The sequence below is a fragment of the Porites lutea genome, chromosome 6 (genome assembly GCF_958299795.1).
Source record: "Porites lutea chromosome 6, jaPorLute2.1, whole genome shotgun sequence".
NCBI classification, from domain to species: domain Eukaryota; kingdom Metazoa; phylum Cnidaria; class Anthozoa; order Scleractinia; family Poritidae; genus Porites; species Porites lutea.
The window spans coordinates 6,253,056-6,266,874 of NC_133206.1; the positions used below are offsets into that span (position 1 = coordinate 6,253,056).

Sequence of the window (13,819 nt, forward strand, 5' to 3'; positions counted from 1 at the left end):
AAACGCAACACACTGTAGATTAGCGGAAAGAGAACATTCCAAAGGCGAAATTAACTTATCTGGAAAAGATTTCGTAAGAGAAAAATCAATTAAGCTGAGGCACATGTATCCTTTAGTTTAAACAATAGATAGAACTAACAAAGGATAAACTTATTCCAAAAGTAGGTTGAGTTTGATCGTCCGGGTGAACGTACACTGTAGTCCTGAATAGGACTGTTGTTGTTGACAATAGGGAGTTTAAGATACGCTGACTACGGACTACGACTACGGTTAAACATGCTACTGCGCATGATCAAAACTACGTGGCTGTTCATTTTTCCCGCGTAGTCCTGCGGCCACGGTGTGTTGTTGAGCTGTTTCGCGTAGTCGGGACTACGGAGAACATTTTGCTCGTATTTTGCGGTCGCGGTATTAAATTCAAGAATCTCGTCTTTTCGTGAAAAAGTTTTCAATTCACCTGCTTTAAGTGAGAGGGAAGCGAAATATGTAAGTTGTGTCTAATTTCTGCTCAGATTTACGCTTTTAATCCACTGTTGTGACTACATTTTTATCTAGCTAAGCTCATACGTAGAATTCAGATTGACGGCCGAGGAGAAGAGCAATCATGCAGGTAATTTACTTTCTCTTCGCACTTGAAAAGTTTAAATAATTGTTCGAACTGATCAGTGTGTCTTTCTACTTGTGTAACCTTTGTTTATGCGAGTTTTTGTAGCGCATTTGCTGAATGAAAATGATCGATGTAAACATCTTCGAGACAATCGAAACTCGCCATTTCAATACTTCAAACTACATCTGATCAGTAGTCGGAGAAGTCCGTCTTCTAAATCTAATAAATGAGCTATTACTATTTCTGTCGATTTCTTTAATATTTGACAGAAGTATTCATGGGCGAAAAAAATAAAACCTGTGTAACCAAAACTTTGCTTACCAATTTCACCCGACGTAATTGCTTCCTTCAAGTATGGAAGAATTTGCTCATTGTTCTAAAGATAAGATCACATGCAAATCTGACTTGCATTTTTGTGAACTGTGATGAAAACAAGAAAATCTTTGCGTGTTGTTTCCCTCTCCGCCTCTTCTCTCGTAGTCTACTGTCTGTAGTGCAATCTTAACGTTCTATATTTGCACGACTCAACCCAGTGCTACAAACAAAGGACAACGCTCGTCCAGCCGTAGTTCGTAGTCCGTAGTCTCCGTATCTTAAACTCCCTAATGACTGACGTTTCGACAACCAGTGCGGTAGTCATCTTCAGAGTCAAAGTGAGTTGTAGTCAGTTGATGGTATTATACTCTGATTATTGATCTGATTGGTCAATTACGTCGCGATGTTATTGGTCGTTTGTCAGTTAAGCCGCGATGTTATTGGCTATGAAGACTTGTAATCAGTAATTGGTGCGTTTCGATCCGTCTATTGTCACAGTTGAACAGTCGTCTATTGTTAGTCAAATTGTCAGTTCTCTAGTCGTTCTCTCGTAGTTAGTTTTGCTTGATCTCGTCAAAAAGTCGCACCACAGGGAAACCAATGTTCAATGTCACATTTTTTTGCTAGTTTGGGAGCACAGGAAAACTGATATTGCACACATATTGCAGATCAATGTTGTGATCAATTGACAGCTGTCAGAACAGGGTATCTGCTGACCATCAGTATCACCTGACCGTATCGCGGGCTAAGATGCCGACCCATCAAAGTTGACTTTTCTTTGAAGTTATCCGCTGACAAGTTACTAGCTTTCATATGATCGCAGGCTCAAGTTTCATTTTTTAAAAAAATTTATATGAAATACCTAGAGGATATTACATAGATATATACATACATAAACTTTATTAAAGTGTCAAGGTATTTAGCTAAAAGCTAATTGTGGACACTATAAATAAATAAAATGAATATAATATAAGATTAAATCAAGTATATGTAAAAATATTAAAAATATATTCTTAAAATATCATTAATATATAAAAATAACATCAATATATAAAATTTTTACAGACAAACAGTAGGACAAGCAGGGAACAAACAAAGACAAACAAATAGATAGACAAAACAGACAATCAGATAGACAGACAAACAAACAGACAATATAGGACAAACATATAAGCAGCAGTCAAACATAAATTCAAAATTCAGAAAGTTAAAAGGCTAGAAAATTTAAATTAGACGAGTTAAATAGAGGATAGGGGAGCACACTCTCAATACACCAGGCAGCCAGACAGCAGAAGCCACTATGCATACCCACCACTCTAAGATAAGCATGCACAGCAGCCACACGTGCCGTCCAGCAAGCCAAGCACATTGAGAGCACGCACCCCTCTCCTGAATGCCTGAAGACTGGTCTTACTGCGTAGTTCCTGGCTTATCTTGCCCCATATGTGTGGGCCTAAATATCTGATACTGTGCTTGCCATACTTAACAGTATTATATCTTGGAACAGGAAAATCACTTCGTCAGTTATACTGCTTATCTTGCTGAAAAAACATATTACATATATGCTCTGGAGCTAGTCTTCAACCTTATCCATTAAAATTAGTATATTTTGTAACCGTCTGTTCTCAAGACTAGAGAGTCTTCCCTTCTCCAGGAGGTCCTCATACGTAGCATTCCTATCATTATATACAGCACGTAATGCCCGTTCTTGTACTCTTTCTATTTTTCTTGCATCAGATGCTTTGCAAAAATGCCACACTATGTGACAATATGTTAAGTTAGGTAAAAATTGCCGATTTGTACAATTGTAACTTGGCCTCTCTGGGAATCATATTTCTAAGACGTACTAGAACACCAACTTTCTTACTTGCCATTTTGCATGGCCGCTTGGGGATACGAATTTTATCTTCTCCTGCTGAAAGCATAATTTTATAGATACTGATGAAATTCCTACATAAAACATAACTTTTTGAGACTCTTGTAATTCTTGTAACTGCCTTATCATGTTAGTAACCATGGCGACACCAATATCCTCACACGTGAAAGATAAGAATAGTATCTGTTACGCGGGTAATCTTTTAGAGGACGGGTAGCTTGCAAACCAAACTGAACGCAGGGTTGTCGGAACAGCAACAAGAAGATTTATTCCACAAATGAACGTAGTTTCCACGAGTAAAACTCCACAACAGCACGTAACTCGATAAACTTACACGGCCTCCGCCAAATGTACTTAACTTGATAAACTTACACGGCCTTCGCCAACTTGAATAAACACTGCTTTCGTCGCACTTGACTAAACACGACCAACGTCAAACTCTCTTCGCTTGTGAAAACTAGTTAAACTTAACTCGAGCTGGCCTACTTATATACTTTTACAATAAAGTTCTAGAACATTCCAAATAGTCTAATTATAGAAAGATTACAAAATGTGCCGCTTTAGAAACGCTTACGCAAGATCCTAAAATAAACAAACTACGAACTCTCGCGAAGCTTCTAGAAAGTCATGCTAGTCAGGCAATACAATTTTTCGTAACAGTATCTTTACCGCGCGCGATGAAGATATGATTTTTTAGTAAAAATCCTGGTATTTCATCAGTATCTATATAATAAGTTTTGTTTATGTGCCGCACAATTAAAATTTTGATTTTAAACGATTTGATTTTAAATTCAGCCAGCTATTACGGGCAAGGAAGACGGTTGCTTTTGACTTTTCTCACCACGGTCACGCGTTGGTCACGCTCTACGTCCAATTTTTATGCTCTGATTGGTCAAAATTTGACAGGTGAGTTCATACGGAAAGTTTATACATCTTTTGACAGCTGAAGCTGACAGTGCTGTCAACTTGTGATGTTTTTAACTGTCTTTTTCCACGGGATGTACAAAATGAAATTCAGCTGCTATCAAGAGTCTTCTGTTATTCATGGCTATATTGTTTATTGGGTTTTAGGTTGAGAAATATGTCGCTTGTCAAAGTCGGAAATCGGATTTCGGATGGCATCGTTTTCGTTTTTCACCTTGCTTGATACCTAAGAGAGTTGAAAAGTCTCAAGCGATTCTGGGCTTATTTGATAGCTTTCAGGAGCTGCATCTGGAATGGTAAGTCTGAGTAATTATTGTATTTGATGTTTGTTTTTCTATATCTAACTTCATGAAGTCGAGCGTAGTTTATGCGGCTATTTAATTTATGTAGGTTTGCTTGCAGGTTAGAGACATTTTAACCCTTGTGTTCGTGAATGAAAATTGTTGTCTCAATATATCTTTCACCGAATTATATTTCTTTTATTGATTGTTAGTAGCCTCTCTTGCAATTTTAATCGCTGTGCCGTTTGCTTTCAGTCGTTCATGAACATCGCTTGCAGGAGTACTCAAAATGCCGCGCGTATCAAACGCTTTTGAAGATTATTACAGACGGCGTTTATAAAACCATTAAATAAAAAACAAACATAAATTCTTTATTATGTTGAAGCGTAGCTCTATATAGTAATTGTTCAGTCATTTGGCTGTTGTCAAAAGTGAGAGCCGGCTGGCCGTATAGGTGATTTTGAAAATTTTTTTAACGATCTCGTTAACAGCGCGCGAGTGCTTCCATCGTCCTGAATACTTAATGAGTGAAATTTGTATTGCAAAATTGTGAAATACCGCATTCTGTCCGAGGTCTGTATGCTAAAAACAGCGCCCCAAAGTACTGTTTCACCACAGATGTGATGTATGAAAAGTATAAAAGGCTGGTTTACACGCCCCCAGATTTGTTAGCAAGTAAACTTGTCGAATGCCAAAAATTCGGCCTGATTTGTTTTCCAAGAATTTGTTTTCTAGGCCTAATCTACTGTAATCAAGAGCCATTATGTCTCTTAAATGTGATCGAAGATGATTGCTATTTTTTGTGTGTGCATATAAGGCTATCATCTCGATGTAAGATTTGGTTCACTCTTGGACTGTTTGCAAATTGTTTTTGTCTAAAATCACTTAGCCTTTCCCTCAAAAGTCACTTGAATTTGCTCTAAAGTTAACTGATTTGTTGAAATAAAAGTTTATTGTTTGATTTAAGTCATAAATTTATTAATGGGAGCTTCGTTTTAGCCCTGGCTAAATCTATATATTAAACACTATCCCATTACTGCTCGTATGCCAAACTTTGATTTTATGACAGGATTTCAAAAAGATGCGAGGAGGGTAAAAAGGAGTTGTGATTCAATAATCTCGACAGAAGCTGAAGAGCACAACTCATTTGATCACAGTAAGGCTTCGACGAATACATGTGATTACAGAACAGAACGCGAGAAACCATCCAGAAACTTTACCCAGCCTGGGCCCCGAGTGCTGGAACTAACATCTTTACATCTCGTTTGTTTTGACAAATTGAAGAAAAAGAAACAGCAAACAAGCTGAAAAGAATACGAAACCTGAAAATTGTCTCATTGTATTTAGTGACTGAAATAACATATAGTATTTGAGTTCCAGCAAATAAAGGTGTAGGAAATATTCAGTGTCCGCTTAGACAACAAGATCTTGAAGGTAGGCTGGCCTCTTAACTATTCTCCCACTTCTAGTAGTGACAGGCACAGGAGTATTTGAAGAAACTAACTGGGAGTCAGTCTGTGAACCCCCCGCTGTCACTGACCCATCAGGCATCTGCGGTGCCGGAGATTCAGTAGGTACTACTGCAGTGTCCTATGGGGGTACTGGGCTACGCCTTGTTTTTTCAGATTGCACTGCTTCATCAGCTGAGCTTGGCTGGTATTTCTCGGCAACGTTGTGAAGGTGGGAACGGTTGCGGCAATATACTCTTCCATCCTTTGTTCTGACCATATAGGATCCTACCGCCAGCTGATCCTTCACTTGAGTCTAAACTATTTAGGCTGACCTGGCAAAGGTAGGATCCTTAGCTCCTGTGTCATAGTAAACAGCTTGCTTGTGGTTCTTACATTGCAATTTCTTTGCCACTTGATGAACAACATTTTTCTGAAGAATTTTGCCAGCGAAGGGCAGTAAGGAGCGAGTCCTTTGATAGAGGAGACGCTGTGCTTGAGAAATGTAAATTCTTTGGTGGTGAGCTTCTAAACCCAAGTGGACACATATTTGGATCATAGCTCGAGCCCGCAGCTTTCTTTAAGACAGACTTTGCTGTCTTTGCACTGGTTTTCGGTTTTTCCACTCGAGTTGGGATATCTAGGTGAAGTTTTGATGTGCTCAGACTGGAAATCTTTCGCAAGTTATGAAATTCACAACAGTCAAACCGTAGTGAGTCTATCTGACAGACCTTATCTTGCAACATGAGGCTTCAGCTTTGCAATAATCTCTTAATGATAAGTGGTAACAAGGTAGTCGTTACTGTTGAGCTCAAAGAGGTCTGCCGAGATGGTCTGGCAGGGTCTTGTTTGTATTTGATGGCACGCTAGAGGTTTTTTTCTGCTGTGTTGGTTTGTAACTATTACAGATACTGCATCTTGAGATGACCTCTGGAATCTACTTGTACATTCCTGGCCAATAGAAAGTTTCCTTAGCCCTCCACAGACAGCCCTGGGCACCCAGGTGGCTTACATGTGTTTTGCCAGTGATACAATGTCTCACGATATTATACGTTGGACCACGATTCTTTCACCCTTGAACACAACGACATTCTGAAATGATAGTTCCTCCCTGAAGTTAAAACGCTAAGAGGGCAAAAAGATGCCAAATTCTCTGGCCAACCCTGCTTGGTGACGGTGGTTAACGACTCAAGTTCTGTATCAGTTTCCATAGCAGCCTTTATTTCTGAAAAAGTTACTGACGAATTGGTACAAACTCTGCCTATCTTACGCTCGCCTCCGAAAGGAGATACGCCTTGCTAAGCGTACCTGCAATATGCATCTCGTTACCCTTACTGTGAGCTCAGACTTCTTTAACTGCAATAGCATTCTTTGCTAATTCTTCGGAGCACTCAGCTGACTCTTCTTCATAATAGACTCCAAGGGTTTTTGGTCAGTTTGAATAACGACCTTTCTTATATAGAGTTATCTCTCAAACGCCAAAGACAATTGACACCATTTCTTTTTCAATTTGGGTATTGTTGACCTCAGTGGCAGTGAAAATGAAAAATGAGTGTTGATAAGTAACAATTCTACTTTGCTTAGGAATATACAATAGCATTGCTGCTCGATGACCTGGTAGATCTCTTTGATACTAGTTGTAGGCAGAGCTTCACTATCTATGAAAACTAAGTTATTAACAGCTTATAGAAAAAGACTATATCCAAAAGTTCATGCCAGTATGAAACAGGTAACAGATTTGTTAGTTGGAGGCGGGTCTTATAGGTTACATCGCAACGGAAGGGAAGCTTCAAAATTAGTTTTGTTGCACGGCGCTGCACGTTTTCAGCTCGTTTTAGTAAGCCAATGGACTGTGGCGACCATACTTGGGTTGCGTAGCTGACATGGAAAGCGTGCAAAGTATTTATGGAGAAAGTTGGCCCGGCTAGGTGGCAGACCCTTCTATTACAAAAGGCCGGTGACTCGACAAGGTGGGTCACCCTTCTAATCGAGTCAGTTTTTTATTATTTTAACGATTCGCCATGTTTTGTAAGGAAATGTGTGAAACGTTGGCTCATCCAGGGTAGCTCGTGTAGGCGGGTGACCCAACTAACTGCCGCAGTCCAGCTGACGCACATTTTTTTGTTTTTGTTCTATAATGTGGAAAACTGAAATTAAAAAAACAGGGTAAAACCCCGTTGATGAGACCACCATTTGGCCATAAAATCCTGGTCATAATAGCGTGGTGGTTGCATTAAAAAGGTCTTCAAAATACTAAAATGACTCGGAGATCTTCACATCTGCGTCGGAAGACTATGGTATTAATAAAGAGGTGGTCGTATAAACGGTGTGGTCGCAAGGCGGAGTTCCTCAATATATAAACAGAAACAAGAGTTTGACGAACATCCATGATCAAATTTGTAAAAAATATATACTGAAAGATAATGGCAGGATCTTTACGCAAAATGTAATCCAAAACAATGGAACTTGCATTTGCGAGAGAAAAAGACAGCCGCCTGATATACAACGCGGTGAAATAGCTAGAGATTTAAGCGTGAAGTAAATAAAAGGCAAACACAAGGCAAGGGGGGAAGTTGACGCGAAAAACGATATTTTTGGACTTATTTGATATTGTCTGAAAGCATATGTTAAGAAAACGGAAGAAAAAAAAAAAAAAAAGAATTGGATTGTTAGTAGTATGATATGCTACTTTTGGCAAGGACAATAAAGAAAGTCCCATGACAGATGCATCGCTCAAATTGTTAGATTGGGAAGCCTGTGAATCCTGTCAAAGGTGTGTGGGCAGCCCAAATATCAGAATCGCAGTTTTTGTGAGACCTAGAATTTTTAAATGGCAATGGATGTAAAAGTTTGATCGAAAAGAAAGGCCACCAATACCATGAAATGTTCTGTTGAGATTATTTTCACAGACCACGTTTCCTCGAGTTTTTGGATCATCGGTTGATTAGCTTGGGAACACGGCGCAAATCAGCAGAAAACAAGATGCCAGTTAACCAGAACGGAAAACGCATTGAGGTGACAAAATGTTCCAGTACAAATTTCTTTGATACAAGTTCAATTGTGATTTAAGTTTCTTTTGGAGAGCCCAGCCATCGTGACTACTCGTCGAGCAACAACCAACCGACGCTCTTGAAAAGTCTCATATTTCAAGCTAAATTTATTCAACTTCAGAAGGTTCGTGGAAGTAGAAATTTAATTACCCAGGCCAATCCGTACATATGTTTTAGCACAATTTTTAAATAATTCATGACTTGAGTTTCAGGTAAAACTAACGTGTAGCACATGCCTAAAATATAAAACGCAACTTTGAGCCTAAATTTTGTTTTCGTTTAGGCCATCCCCTTTTTTTCTCCGTTTAGCGTTGTCCGACCGACCCAACTTTTAGGCATTTTCAAAAAGAAAAAAAAAGGAACGACGTAGTTAAACCATTTTTAACTTGAAATAATTTTTTAATCCGAAAAATGAGCATAGTAACAACATAGCAACATAACATCATCCTGGGCTACCGGGGCCTCCTGTTCCGAGACTTCCTTTGTTTTTTTTTTTTTAGTTTTTTTTTTTTTCAATCCGACCGCACGCCGACCGACCAAATATCAGGAAACGCATTCGACGCTAAACGACAAAACAGAAAAAAAAAGGGGGGATGGCCTTAGATGAAAAAGAATCGAAACTAAACAATTGTTTATCTTCCAGATTATCGTTAAGACAAGAATTCATCACCAAACCACAATTGGAACCCTTAAGTTTATAAATTGATTTATGGCGGAGTCTTCCTATTTTCCTGTGAGCGAAGTTTTGAGAACGCCTAATTTTGCGTTAAATTTTGGTTGTTTTCAAGTCGCCGACCACGAAAATTCATTTTGTCGATTTTCTCCAAATCGAAGCGGGCTTTTGAAAATCAAACTACACCACGTTTAGTTACTTACTAATACCTAACTATGGACAAGATATGAGGGAAAGCGATTTTTTGACTGTGCCCGCGAAATTGCGATTTTGCTCGATTTTTACCGACATTAATGCTCTTGATTATTATATGAAGCCAAAACGCTCCTTATTAACGACGTCTTGCCCAAACTGGATTCCGGTTTCCCTCTTTATTACTACTCTTACATATATTTTTAGCTCTTTTTGTGCTCCGTCTCAAATCACACTCGGCCTAAAAGTTTTGAAGGAGTTAGAATTGACCTTTCTAAAGAGTTTGGAAATTTGAAGTGTTAACAAAGGGAAGTCAAGTCATTTATTACTTAATTCTAATAAGTTCTTTTAAAACGTACCTGAAATTTGACTTGGGCGTTTTCTTTTTTTCCTTTGCTGGGACTTAAAAGAAAATTTAAATTTATTGTCTGAAATCAATTCTGCAGGCGATCAGCTGCTCCAACATGAATATATATTTCCATTTATCGTCTCATATTGCTTCTAAACAGCTGACGCTGACGACAAAATTTATAACAATTTAATTAGCTAAATAATTCGACACCTGAGTAATCTTTAAATTTATCTTAGCTTCTTTCGATGTTTCTTTTTTTGCGGTTCGGCAAGATGCTTTTCAGGAATGCATGAAAATTATATCATTCTATCTTAAGCTAAACGAAAAAGCAGAAAAACGCTAAACGAAAAAACAGAAACAAAAAAGGGGGATGGCCTTAGATGAAAAAGAATCGAAACTAAACAATTGTTTATCTTCCAGATTATCGTTAAGACAAGAATTCATCACCAAACCACAATTGGAACCCTTAAGTTTATAAATTGATTTATGGCGGAGTCTTCCTATTTTCCTGTGAGCGAAGTTTTGAGAACGCCTAATTTTGCGTTAAATTTTGGTTGTTTTCAAGTCGCCGACCACGAAAATTCATTTTGTCGATTTTCTCCAAATCGAAGCGGGCTTTTGAAAATCAAACTACACCACGTTTAGTTACTTACTAATACCTAACTATGGACAAGATATGAGGGAAAGCGATTTTTTGACTGTGCCCGCGAAATTGCGATTTTGCTCGATTTTTACCGACATTAATGCTCTTGATTATTATATGAAGCCAAAACGCTCCTTATTAACGACGTCTTGCCCAAACTGGATTCCGGTTTCCCTCTTTATTACTACTCTTACATATATTTTTAGCTCTTTTTGTGCTCCGTCTCAAATCACACTCGGCCTAAAAGTTTTGAAGGAGTTAGAATTGACCTTTCTAAAGAGTTTGGAAATTTGAAGTGTTAACAAAGGGAAGTCAAGTCATTTATTACTTAATTCTAATAAGTTCTTTTAAAACGTACCTGAAATTTGACTTGGGCGTTTTCTTTTTTTCCTTTGCTGGGACTTAAAAGAAAATTTAAATTTATTGTCTGAAATCAATTCTGCAGGCGATCAGCTGCTCCAACATGAATATATATTTCCATTTATCGTCTCATATTGCTTCTAAACAGCTGACGCTGACGACAAAATTTATAACAATTTAATTAGCTAAATAATTCGACACCTGAGTAATCTTTAAATTTATCTTAGCTTCTTTCGATGTTTCTTTTTTTGCGGTTCGGCAAGATGCTTTTCAGGAATGCATGAAAATTATATCATTCTATCTTAAGCTAAACGAAAAAGCAGAAAAACGCTAAACGAAAAAACAGAAACAAAAAAGGGGGATGGCCTTAGATGAAAAAGAATCGAAACTAAACAATTGTTTATCTTCCAGATTATCGTTAAGACAAGAATTCATCACCAAACCACAATTGGAACCCTTAAGTTTATAAATTGATTTATGGCGGAGTCTTCCTATTTTCCTGTGAGCGAAGTTTTGAGAACGCCTAATTTTGCGTTAAATTTTGGTTGTTTTCAAGTCGCCGACCACGAAAATTCATTTTGTCGATTTTCTCCAAATCGAAGCGGGCTTTTGAAAATCAAACTACACCACGTTTAGTTACTTACTAATACCTAACTATGGACAAGATATGAGGGAAAGCGATTTTTTGACTGTGCCCGCGAAATTGCGATTTTGCTCGATTTTTACCGACATTAATGCTCTTGATTATTATATGAAGCCAAAACGCTCCTTATTAACGACGTCTTGCCCAAACTGGATTCCGGTTTCCCTCTTTATTACTACTCTTACATATATTTTTAGCTCTTTTTGTGCTCCGTCTCAAATCACACTCGGCCTAAAAGTTTTGAAGGAGTTAGAATTGACCTTTCTAAAGAGTTTGGAAATTTGAAGTGTTAACAAAGGGAAGTCAAGTCATTTATTACTTAATTCTAATAAGTTCTTTTAAAACGTACCTGAAATTTGACTTGGGCGTTTTCTTTTTTTCCTTTGCTGGGACTTAAAAGAAAATTTAAATTTATTGTCTGAAATCAATTCTGCAGGCGATCAGCTGCTCCAACATGAATATATATTTCCATTTATCGTCTCATATTGCTTCTAAACAGCTGACGCTGACGACAAAATTTATAACAATTTAATTAGCTAAATAATTCGACACCTGAGTAATCTTTAAATTTATCTTAGCTTCTTTCGATGTTTCTTTTTTTGCGGTTCGGCAAGATGCTTTTCAGGAATGCATGAAAATTATATCATTCTATCTTAAGCTAAACGAAAAAGCAGAAAAACGCTAAACGAAAAAACAGAAACAAAAAAGGGGGATGGCCTTAGATGAAAAAGAATCGAAACTAAACAATTGTTTATCTTCCAGATTATCGTTAAGACAAGAATTCATCACCAAACCACAATTGGAACCCTTAAGTTTATAAATTGATTTATGGCGGAGTCTTCCTATTTTCCTGTGAGCGAAGTTTTGAGAACGCCTAATTTTGCGTTAAATTTTGGTTGTTTTCAAGTCGCCGACCACGAAAATTCATTTTGTCGATTTTCTCCAAATCGAAGCGGGCTTTTGAAAATCAAACTACACCACGTTTAGTTACTTACTAATACCTAACTATGGACAAGATATGAGGGAAAGCGATTTTTTGACTGTGCCCGCGAAATTGCGATTTTGCTCGATTTTTACCGACATTAATGCTCTTGATTATTATATGAAGCCAGAGGTCGACTTGTGGCAAGTCCACGTCCAGTTCTAAAGATATAAAACGCGATAAAGCATCACAAAGTTTAGTTAAACGTTACCGTTTATTATGATTTCATCGCATTCGTTTCCGTAAACATTGACTGCCACGCGTCTGCTTGATTTTGTCCGCCGTAAGGAGGTTCAATTAACACGTGCTTCATGAAGCTTCCAAAAAGGCTCCTCACTGTCCTCAGTCACATCGCATGTCTCATGGGTTTCTTTCTTACATAGTCTTAAATGTTGCTGTTACATTTCTGATTTATATTCGTTTCACGATTATCTGAGCTCGTATGGAAGCTGCAGGGGTTCCTTCTAAAGGTACCCGGAATAAGCTGGCAGGAGAACTTCCCCTGGGAAGAAGAAGCCTTCAACCGGCAACAAGTGCTTCCTTTCTCTCGGTACTCCGGCCAACGGCAATGAAAGCATCGCCAAAAACTCACGATTTAGCCCAAATCGAAATTCAACGAGAACAATATATCATTGATCTGTAATCCTGAAAAGTTTTAGAGTAGTATCGAACTCGGCTAACCATGATGCACACGGATTTTTCAAGGTTCTCTTACTCTCGGGATCGACGGTAACGAGGTATGTGGATTATATGATGATCCCAGATCCCAAACTTGGATTATTTTGATCTGATGATCGCAAAAAACGACAATGATCCCATCGGAAACAAAATTGATCCCATCCCAGATGGAGTGATCCCCGTTAGTTTACTGACCATTTCGGGATGATTTTAGCGAGGTGTAGCCCTTGAACAATCATACCGTGTATAAAAATGATTTTATTGCTCTTGTGAATGAAAAAACATTTTCGTCTAAAAGCTAAGCACTTCGAGGGCTAATATCAAATCGGAAATGACCCTTTCCAGTAACAGCCTGTCTCGTGTTACTTTTAATTTTGTGATTATGTATTTTAACTATTCCCCCTTTTTTTATTTTCAGTTCTGGGCCTGCAGAAACTGACTCACGCTGTTGCAGAATCCCTGCCACTCTTTCTTTGTTACTTTGTTTGATTACCCGAATGTATTTATATTATGTTGACGAAGCTAATAACATAAATAAATAAAATAATTGATATCGCTAAATAGTACACAAGAAAGTAGGTTTTTTATACTTTCACTACTCGTGCTCGAACGGGTGTGTGGTTGTAACATGACAGGCTCACCGTGGCGCACCGCGTGCGTCAGAACTCATCCTTATCTGGTGTTCGTGTGGCACTAAGGCAGAAATTTTTGAGCTATCAATTAGCCGCCCCTATTAATTTTATCAGGACCACCACGGCCGGGAAACTGGACTCCTTTCGACTCGATTATTCTCCG

At 38.2% G+C, this 13,819-nt stretch overlaps 1 long non-coding RNA gene across 1 annotated transcript in view; it reads right to left on the reverse strand.

Annotated features, from left to right (window-relative positions):
* Positions 1-9,853, reverse strand: part of LOC140940866 (uncharacterized) — a 10,779-nt gene extending 926 nt beyond the window's left edge. The window contains exon 1 of the long non-coding RNA XR_012166377.1: positions 9,726-9,853. This is a non-coding gene — a long non-coding RNA (uncharacterized lncRNA). The remainder of the gene's footprint in view (positions 1-9,725) is intronic.
* Between the last annotated feature and the right edge of the window lie 3,966 nt (positions 9,854-13,819).